General features: G+C 40.1%; 1 pseudogene; it reads left to right on the plus strand.

The window, feature by feature from the left end:
* The first annotated feature begins 238 nt into the window (after positions 1 to 238).
* Positions 239 to 9,303, plus strand: LOC133960629 (acyl-coenzyme A thioesterase 2, mitochondrial-like; annotated as a pseudogene).
* Positions 9,304 to 10,805: the final 1,502 nt, after the last annotated feature.

Below are 10,805 nucleotides of genomic sequence, written 5' to 3' on the forward strand. Positions count from 1 at the left end.
ATCACAGCCACATTTGCATATAGTCTGATCACCTCTGTTCTCTACAGTAAACTCACAGTACTCTTGAATAAACTCACTAAAGTCACAATATACTTTATTTAGACTTAGTAAAAATGTGTAATCATTCGGTAAAAATGATATAATTATATAATGTTATTAGTATAATTTAAACCAGTTCTTTATCTTCTTCGCTTGGCTAACGTCAAAGTGCATAACCGCCACATTTCAACAGGTCAGCATGGCCGGATTGGGGTATATACAGTTTGTGTGCAGGGTACGGATCGCCCCTGTGATGCTTTCCATTTCTAATACAAGAGCAGGGCTCAGCCTTGAATAAATTGTAAGATGAAATATTTAATTGTGGCAAAAACAATTCAATTTCACAGGACAGGTTTGAATGTCTTTTGTGTTTTCAGGGTTGATCTTGGGTAGACAGAAACACCATCATGCTGAGACTTTGTGCAAGTGTGACAAAATACAGCATCTCATGGGAATGAAGATTAGACCATGCTTCACTTTACACAGGAAACTGACAAGGTCGCATCGTGCAGTGGGTAAGAACATTGTTGGTTATTTTTTCTGTTTTTCAGATCAGGTACAAGAACTTGTTTCTCAGTTGAAGGTTCAGTGTGTAAAATGTATTGACATCTAGTGGTAAATTTGCATATTGGAGCAGAATAAAGGAAAGAAAGTGTTTTGGTGTCCTACAGTTGTCTTTAAAACTCAAAAGGTGTAATATTTGTACAATTTGGATGATTAAATATAAAATGAGTGAATCTGCTTCAGCCTCAGGATTGACTTTTTAACACAACAGCGTATTGTAGAAATTTTGCAAATCAATTCATCTTGACATTGATATTAAGACTGTAAATGTATTCCTGAACTATCCAATGTTCATTTAGTTGACATGCAGCAATGATATGCCCCTGTATTAAATGTTACCCTCCAAGCACAATAGATTATTTAGTAAAACTACAAAATCGTGTTTATTTTATCAGAAAATGTCTTTATCGTTTAATTTTAAATAACTACATCCAAAATACCACTCAGAGTAAATTTGTCTGTGTCTTGTTCTTGCAGGTGCAGTTGCAGCTGTAGACCAGCCCCTCTGTTTACAGCTGCTCCTGTTCGTGCTCTCATAGATAAACAGATCAGCATTAAAGGACACTTCCTGCCTCCGAGCAGTCCAGTTACAGTGTGTGCACGAATGCAGAGTGAGGATGGAGACCTGTGGGAGGCCTTCGCATATTATAATACAAATGCTGATGGAACTGTGAACTGTGAGTTCCATACATATTACTATTTATTGTAATGTAATTTTTCAACAATGTAACATGATATTAAACAAATAAAGTCACGATTTAATTATATTTAAAAAAATATCCATATCACAGTTTTACAAATCAGGTGTTTTTTTCAATGCATTGATGATGGTTTCTCTTCAGTTGATCCTCTCCCCTCTTTGTCCTTTTCTTGCTCTAATAGTGACCAGGGATCATTCTGTTTGGGCCTCATATTTGGGCTGTGAGCCAATGGGACTCTTCTGGGGAATGCAGCCAGCTCCTGGAGAAAAAAATAATTTGAGGCAAGTGATACAAACAAGGTTACTGAGACTTACAGCCCCAGGAAAGAAAGATTGTGGAATCAACCCAACCTTAAAATGTACCTGTGCATTAAAGAGGAGACATTTTATGCTAATATTTAGGTTAATAATCTTAAACTTGGGTCATTACACGAAAATGTTTCAAAATTATGATATTTATAAAGATATACATCGCTGTTCAATTGGTTAATTGATATATCTTTTTTATTCATGTGTTTTTGATCACTCAGAGTATTAGAGGCACACTATCTGTCACAGATTCACCCTCCTATTAATGTTTTCACTTGTCTTAATTTCTATTACCAAATCTTGTATCATTTCAGAGTTCGGCCACTCCCTTCCTGCTCTGCACCTCTGCATCGGCGCCACCCACAGACGCACCTGTCTTCACTTCCCTCATTAGTCTCCCCTCTATATCTGCATGCCTGTTCCTCTTGTCCTCTGCCAGATCGTTTAGTGTGTTCGTGCCTAATCTTTCCAGCGCTACTTACCTGATACCTTTACTGCCTGATCTCCCTCCTGACCTGCCTGCCTTTGCCTTGGACTCCTCTTCTGCCTGCCCCTTGTCGGTTTTTGCTTGCTTCGGACTGACTACCTGGCTCCTGACCCCTGCTCTGTCTACCCTGGATTATCTCTGGCCTGCTCCCTCTTGGATTTGTTTATCATCGGACTGACTGCCTGGTATCTGACCCCTGCTTCGTTAAATAAACCAAGAACTTTGCCTTATCCAAAGCCTGCTTCTGTGTCGTGCATTTGGGTCCACGCCTGCCACTTCTGCCAGCCCCCCTGACACTATCAAACTCAAATACTTGTTTATAAATGGTTTTCGGTCGATGAGAGTTTCATGTCTAAGTGGGGCTCTTTCCACAGATTGAGGGAAAAAAATGTAGAAACTCCATACTTATTCAACATTTCTGCACTGGACGGGCATGTGTCACCCAGTAAGGCACAGGGTGCTGAGTTGGCAACTGTAACTGCTGAGCGCTGGTACATGGCACCAGGCGTAAGGAGAATAGAGATTCGTCAAAACACACTTGTAGGGACGTTATTCGTACCCCCTGTTGAGTATATTTGACACATACTCTATAAAGCACTGTATAAGATAGACATGGAAAGCTGTTGGGAGGCAACTGTCTTCTGAACAGCGTCTACTTCACTGATCTCTTGCAGGTCCAGGTCCCTTTCCTGCCATGTTGGACTTGTGGGGAATTGGTGGAGGACTGGTGGAGTACCGCTCTGCTCTGTTTGCATCAAGAGGCTACGCCAGCTTCTCTCTTGCCTACATGGGGCACAAAGAATTACCTGGCCCAAAGAAATGCCTCAATGTTGATGATTCTTATTTCAAGGTAGAATAAGATGCAGGCTTTAATTTTGTAGGATGATATGTTATTTTCTCTCCGCATCATGTACTACATCCATCCATCTATTATCTATACCGCTTACCAATTGAGAGTTTCAGGATGACATTGAACTGTCATGTCGCTATCGCAGCGCTGACTTTGGCTTGACAAACCCCCATTCACAAGTATGAGAAATTATAGTCTCCAATTAATGCAAACAGGAAGGAAATTAGACGAGGAGAACATCAGGAGAACATGCAAACTCCACACAGACAGACCCTGACCAATCGTTCAGTTGGAACCCAGAACCTTCCCACACCTATGTACTCATTTTGCTTAAAAAACTCAGTTGATTTAATGACCATGTTATTTACTGAAAATTTCCCATCGTTCTGTTTGAACAGTCAGCCTTCCACCCGTGCAAGATCATCATCAGATCTGCGCCGACAGAGTTGGGGTCATCGGTCTGTCATACCAGGCTCTTTGAATTGCCACAAAGACTGGAATCAAAGTACGTCAGTATCATTTATTTATCAACTTATAGTTGGATGAATACAGACCTCCATGTACATGGAAATATACAAGAATACATTTACTAGTTGTTTAGCTGTATAAAGTTGATTTCGATTTGTATATTCTCCTCTACAGCCATCCTTTTGATTTGTATCAATGGACCAGTAGGAAGTTTCATTAGAATCCCTGATGCAGATGGCAGGACTGAATCCCCTGAAAGGTAAACTGTAATTACTATTTAGATGTAGTATCATATGTCCACTATAAGTCCATAGCCTAACATACTGGTTTAACAGGTGAACAGGGTATCGTTCATTCTATTGGTTTATCGATGGAAATCATGCAAAAATTGGTTTTCTGGTATATAACATGGACTTAATAGATATTTGAACTGGACAGCTGATTCCTCAGGAGGAAATGTGTCATTGACTTTACTACCAAATCTAATCTTGACTTAAAGGTTGGGTTGTTAAGCTGCTCTTGGAACACGTTTGATCGTATTTGTTGAAATTGTTTTCATGTCTTGATCATCAATAAATAAAGTTATTAATTATTATTATTACACACACACACACACACACACACAAACACACTCCTGTGCAGACTGAAGACAAGTTCAGCACACACACATTCTCAAACTAGCACAAGCAACATTTATAATATGATTTATAATCAAGTCTTTAGGTTTTGGTTCACCTTTTATTGATATGATTAAGGAAGTATATCAACATACCTTTATGAGATCAGCATATTTCATTTTATGCTGATGGTGCAATGTTGTATATTGACAACCCATGCATTCAACATATATTCTCTATTTTTGTACATTACGACAAGTTATCTGCTTCAACACTGCCAGAAATCATCCTGCCGATGCCAATGCTACCGCTTCCTGCTCCGCCCCAATAACGCAGCAAATTGCCGTCAGTAATAACCAAATTCAATGCAGGTTGGCAGTTTATACCTCATGAGCTTCAAACTTTACAAGTGGGCGTTTAATCTTCAACCTATACTACCCTCGTTTCAACCTGATGGTTGGTGAGCTAATTCCTCCTTGTTGATTTTCTGTATTCAAACATTCCCGCCTCCCAATGTTGTGTACAGATCTATTGTTTCACACTTGATTGGTTGCCTGAATCTGGGGGATGTGGTGGGGGGATCCCTTTTCTTTCCTGTGTCGTCCCCCCCCCCCCCCCCCCCCCCGCTCTTTATATATTTTTCTTCTTTTTTGTATCTTTGTGTTTCTTTAAATACAACACACAACAATGGCTGAAAACTAAACCTGCTGCATGTCAATTTTATAAACTCCAGAGTTGTGTCTTTGCAGATAGAAAACCTCAACTGCCCATTAATGTACAGAGAGGGAGAAGATGACCTGAACCTTGCGAGCAGGGAGAATGCAAATCTGGTCAATGTTTCCATTTTTAAAACGACTTTATAGAAGATGGATAACCTTATTGTTTTTATAACACTGATTCTCTGGTCTCCAGATCAAGGAAACCCTGAGGGCCAAGGATAAATCTCACCTGTTCACTCATTTGTTGTACCCCGGTGCTAGCCACTTGATTGAACTGCCTTACTCTCCAATTTCGAGATTGTCCCTGATGAGTGCCAATTCAGAAATATGTGAGTCCTGTCCCATAGCCGCATTTTTCATTTTCTCAGATCCTGAACCAGTGTGAGCTGTAAAAGTAATACTAACTGTACTTCTGAATTAATTTTGTCTCCTACAGTAGTCACAGAATGCACCCCATGCAGCAGCACAGGAAGACTCCTGGAAGAAGGTCCTAGATTTTTTGGATAACAATCAGAGACGATGAATCTGTGATGAATTGCACTGTTGAGATTAAAAGAACTACATGTATGTGAGCATGAAATGCTAAAACGTTTGTATTTTCCCTATTCTATGGTGTTAATTTAACACATTTTCCTTCACACTTAATCAAGAATACATCTTTTTCCATCAGATATGCTATCTCTGCCATTCTGTGTGCCAAAGTGTCCTTGGGCAATATACCGAACCCCAAATTGCCCCTGACGGCTGTTATCAGTGTGTGATTGATGTATAATAAAGTGCACCACGTTGAGGCCCTATATGAAAGTGCGTTTGAGTTGGTGAATGGCAAAACTGTACAGTAAAGCGCTTTGAGTGGTCTTCAAGACTTGACAAGACCATTTACCATTGTCCTTGTCTGTGTGTGTTCGTTTCTTATGATGAAGGCCTATAATTTAATTTTACAGCTCTAAAGTCAGATTGGTCTTTAAAAGCGTTGTATCCTGAGGTCTGATTGGTCACACAACGGAAATTGCGAAGAGTCATCAATTCTAAAGAATTATTAATTAGGGCCCGAGCTCTGTCAAGCACTGACAGTGAGGCCCTATTGAAATTGTAATGATTATTATTATTATTTTTCAGGGCTTTAACATGCTCAAATTCTTACCAAAATTTGCAGAAAATTGGAAAGTGTATTCTAAAATTTTTTAAATGTTTGTATTGTTATTATTATTCAGGACACCGCGGTGCGGTGTCAATGCCACACACGCCATTAAAACACGTGGTTCTGTATCGTGGACATACATGGACAGTGAATCGCCAAAGGAGATGATGTTGTCATAACTCCACTGTGCATTGTCCTATCACCACCAAACTTCTGTCTCATGATCAAGAACAGCTCTATGTGTCAATGTTTATACATTTTTTTCAGGCAAAGCGCATGCAACGCTTCAAAATACATGTGCTCGGGGCCGCCCAGTGCTGCTTTGCAGTCCTAGAAATTTTTATTTGAACTTTGAAGTTGATCTGATGAAAGCCCAAATGACCACTAAAGCATATCCAAGAGACTTATTTGTTTGTTCTAAAAGGACACATGCCCTAATAAATTTGTGTACATGTCGGCCAATAGTAGTGCCAGGGCGCTGACATGCTGCTGGCTTGTATGGTAGTACTATGGAAGCCATGTGGTCCACTCAGTAGATCAGACATCCTTAGCGCTCTAAGTCTCGAATCAAATTAATTTTTATTTATAAAGCATATTTTAAAACAATAAGAGTTGACCAAAGTGCTGCTGTTGTTCCTGAAACACAATCAAATAAATGCAGAAAATTTAGAAATGAAACATATGCTGCAAATACAGATACATTTGTTATTTAAGTTTATCTTTGGAGATTTATCAATATTGAGGCACAATTGGTTGAGCAAATTAAAAATTATAAACTTCTTCATTCAATTTACTGCCAGGTGGAAACCACATCGAGGTGCATTACCGCCCTCTATTGGATCTGCTTCTCCCAAAAAAGAGTCAATTATCTACTTTATATATTGCATCACTCATTATAACAGTCAGGAATCTATGACATCAAGGGGGCTCTCAAGTAAAGGATATGGGGAAGGTAAAGGAAATCCCTTCATCTAAATCTTAACTAGACCTTGCACCTTTCTACTCCTATGAAGCAGAGAAACACTTGTCTAAACAGGAGCTGCATTCACCTGGTGGCAAGATTAAAAGGTATATCCAACATCAACAATCTATTTGCTCCTACAGACCCAGAGCAGGTAAGACAAATATATTAATTTCTTCATCTTATATGTAATGCTGTCAAACTATTAAAATATTTAATCGTGATTAATCGCATTTATGTCATAGTTAACTCAAAATTAATCGCGATTAATCACAAATTTGTATCTCTTCTTAATGTCCCTTCATTAATTTTTTCTCCGTCATTTCAAAGGACTCAGCCTATAGTGCAGTTAAACCATGGCTTAATATTACATTTTTTTCAAGTTTGCTGTGAACATAGCAGTCAGGCCTCTCAAACAGACAAGCAACAAAATAACAAACAAACAAAATACAGAGGCAAGTGTCGGCCTACTTTGAAACAAATTAAACACAGAACTGTGTAGGGCTATTTGAGTCCCTATATTTGTGGAAAATGTATGAAATAAGAAGTACCCTATTTTGAAATAAATAAAAACATATAGCTGCAGCCTAGTAGCTTAAAAATATATATTTTAGTTGGCGAATATTAAAACAAAAAGCGAGAGCAAGTCAGACTGGAGGCGAACACAGATACTGAAGCTCGATAGAAACCAACTGCAGCTTCTGCTCTGATCGAGAAGCTGAGGCGCTGATCTCTGATCAGCTGAGACCAGAGAAACTCTGTGTTTTCACTGTTTTCATAGTTAAGAAGCAGTGAGTCACTGAGAGGCTGCTTCACGTGAACAAGGGCTGATCTCTCTGTGTCTCCCTGAGCGAGTGCGCGGGGGCAGGGGGCGGGGCTACGGTGCGCTATTTGGAACCACACACACAGACACACACACACGCGCCCGCTCCTTGTACTTCATGACGGCCTAATACGTTGATGTTTTAAAAAAATTTTGTGACTTAGTCAACCACCTACATGCAAAACCGTGTGTCACACGGCGAAAGCATGAGAGCTGGCATATCAAATAGCACATCACACTGTGAACATGTTATGTTAATCGAATCATATTTGTAAAACAAAGCTTACTTCCTAATGCCAGTAGGTGGCGCCATCACTATTATTATGCACAGACATATATATAATGACTTGACTGAGCTCATTTGAGCTGTATATTGTAAAGCAGCCAGGAGCAGTTCATCAAAGGAATACAAATGTCACTTCCTGTAGCCACCAGGGGGCGCTGTGATTTCAAGTCATAATTTCTGTGTAGATAAGATAAGATAAGATACATTTATTGGTCCCACACACATGCACACACACACGACATGCAAATGGGGGAAAATTTCATCTCTGCTTTTGTCCCATCTGGTGAACACAGGAGGACACACAGAGCAGTGGGCAGCCATGCACAGCGCCCGGGGAGCAGGTGTTGGGGGAGTAAGGTGCCTTGCTCAGGAGCACTTAGACAGAGGGGTGGGGTAGGCACTTAGACAGTGGGGAACAGATCCTGGTGTTGTCCGTCCAGGTATGGTTTTGTGTTGTCACTCCGTGGAGTTGAACCAGAGACCACCATTGGATTCTCTGCCCATAGTCCACCTTTCTGCAACTAGTCATCAGGCCGAGACTCTTGTCTTACATGTCTAGTTTGGACTCGATTGGACAATACATGTCCGAGATACAGAACCTCGTGTTTGATGGCATTTAATCAAACTTTGAAGCCACGTCACGGTCAAACGGTGTGACAAAAAGTTGGTGCTCGGGCCCTAATAACCTTTGTGATATTTTCACTATTTTGAAATGATCTAAATTGTATTATCAATATAAAAAAAATGTCCCCCTAGAATGGGCCATTTAAATACTATATATTTAATGAACGTTTAAATGTTTCATAAATACATACCTTCGTTTTCATCGTGGAAATTAACTAATGTGTATACTTTGTACGTTATGACAGTTCGATTCAGGAAAAAGCAGCTGCAGACGCATATAAACGCTCCCTGCCTGACGATGCCTTTTTGGAACAACAAACCGCTTATTCGTGAAAGTATGTTGCCTATACCTAGCTGGCCGGCCAACATTGCAGACCAAATTCCCCCTATTCCACGAAGCCCATTATGGTGGTGAGATGAACCTTATCTCCATATTCTTCTTCATCTGATTGTGTATGGAAAAAACTATAGTTACAAACCTGCTTATGTTCTGCTAAATTCTGATATCTAGGAAGAAGTCCGGCACCCAGAAAGCCAAGAGAGGGCGGCCAAAGCCCAGAGAGCCGACTTTGCCGTCGGAGGCCCCAGAGCCGACTTTGCAATTGGAGGCCCCACAGCCGACTTTGCCGTCGGAGGCCCCAGAGCTGACTTTGCTGTCGGAGGCCCCAAAGCCGTCTTTGCCGTCGGAGGCCCTGGAGCCATCTTTGCCACCTGAGGCCCTGGAGCCATCTTTGCTGTCTCAAGGCATCACCACATCCAGAAGTGTATTCCCTCGGTGGCCCAGCCAATATTACTATAGAGACAGGGTCTGACGGGTCTTTTTTATATAGAAAAACACGGCAGGATTACAAGTGAAACAGGTTTATTGAAAGATGGTCACCTTTAATGTGTGTAATGCCAGATCTCTAGTCACCTCTTTTTTCTTGATCTTTTTTTGTTTTATGTGCTGATGTCATTTTTATTTTTACTTGTATTTTTCATTACAGGTCTCTCATTTGAGTTATGTCTCAGGGTTAAAACATTAAATATTGAATCTGTATGTCAACGTGTTTCAGTATGGGCTTATGTACCGGACAAGTGATTGCTGCCAATACAGAACAATAATTATTGATAATAATAATAATAATAACGATAATAATGATAATAATAATGATAATAACAATGATAATAATAATTAATAGTACAGCTGGTTACATCTTATTAGAGTACAACTGTGATTGTTTAATGTATATTTAATGACATTATTTCTAGTTGTGTGTAATTTAATACAAAAGAAAGCTTGTTTCATCTGATTAATAAAGTAAACCCACTTTGTTATAGTGTGCACAGTGCACATAAGCCTCTCTGTCCACAGGGAACCTGTGACTCTGTTGGATAAATGGATCAAAAATCCACATTCACTCCAGATATTTGTGGAGGTCACTGTAACAATGCAGTCTGGGGAGAGAGACACAGTTGTGTACAGCTGTGTGCCGCATCACAATGAGCTTCAGCTCTCAGTCGGTCTGAGTCGATTAAAAGAAATGGAATGGAAAGGTCAAATGAAGGTGTGCAGGAGAGAGGAAAAGGTACATTGGGAGTGATTGGAAACTCTGAGTAGAGGAAGAGAAAAGAATGAGAAAGTGTTTGCCCTCTATCTGACTTGTATTCATGTATTGATCGTTTCTCCTACTTCATGTTTGGGGGTTATGTTTCTGTTCTGAGAGATTACAAATCGATAGGTGACATGACAGCTCCCCTACAGTGAAGCTAAATCGTCATGATCGCCCCCTGGTGGCTGGCTGCAGTAAAGATCATAAACCCTGCCTCCTTCATGTAAGTGGGTGGAATCATAATTTTATCCGTGACTCGTGATCAATTGACCGTGTGTATCAATGGAACATCGGGTATCAAGACATTTATGAATAGTGGCAGGAAGTGGAGCTGCGTCATCCATCGTTATAAAAAGACTATAGATAAAAAACAAGGCAAATAGCACACTGAGGAAGGAAGGAAGACAGTTTGAACTCATAAAGTCTGTACTCACAAACAAATTTATTTCTAAATCCTTTCTTAAAATGAATTGACCTTTCTTGTCAACAAAAATATTTGGATAAATCAGGGCACAAAACAAGAAGTAACTAGTGTGGCACGCAGTAGAGTGCACGCCCACGTCTAGGCCCAACAGTCTCCTTAAATTCAACTTCAAGCTGAACCGAGTTTTGCAAGTCTTCTAAA

Source organism: Platichthys flesus, chromosome 2 (genome assembly GCF_949316205.1).
Source record: "Platichthys flesus chromosome 2, fPlaFle2.1, whole genome shotgun sequence".
NCBI classification, from domain to species: domain Eukaryota; kingdom Metazoa; phylum Chordata; class Actinopteri; order Pleuronectiformes; family Pleuronectidae; genus Platichthys; species Platichthys flesus.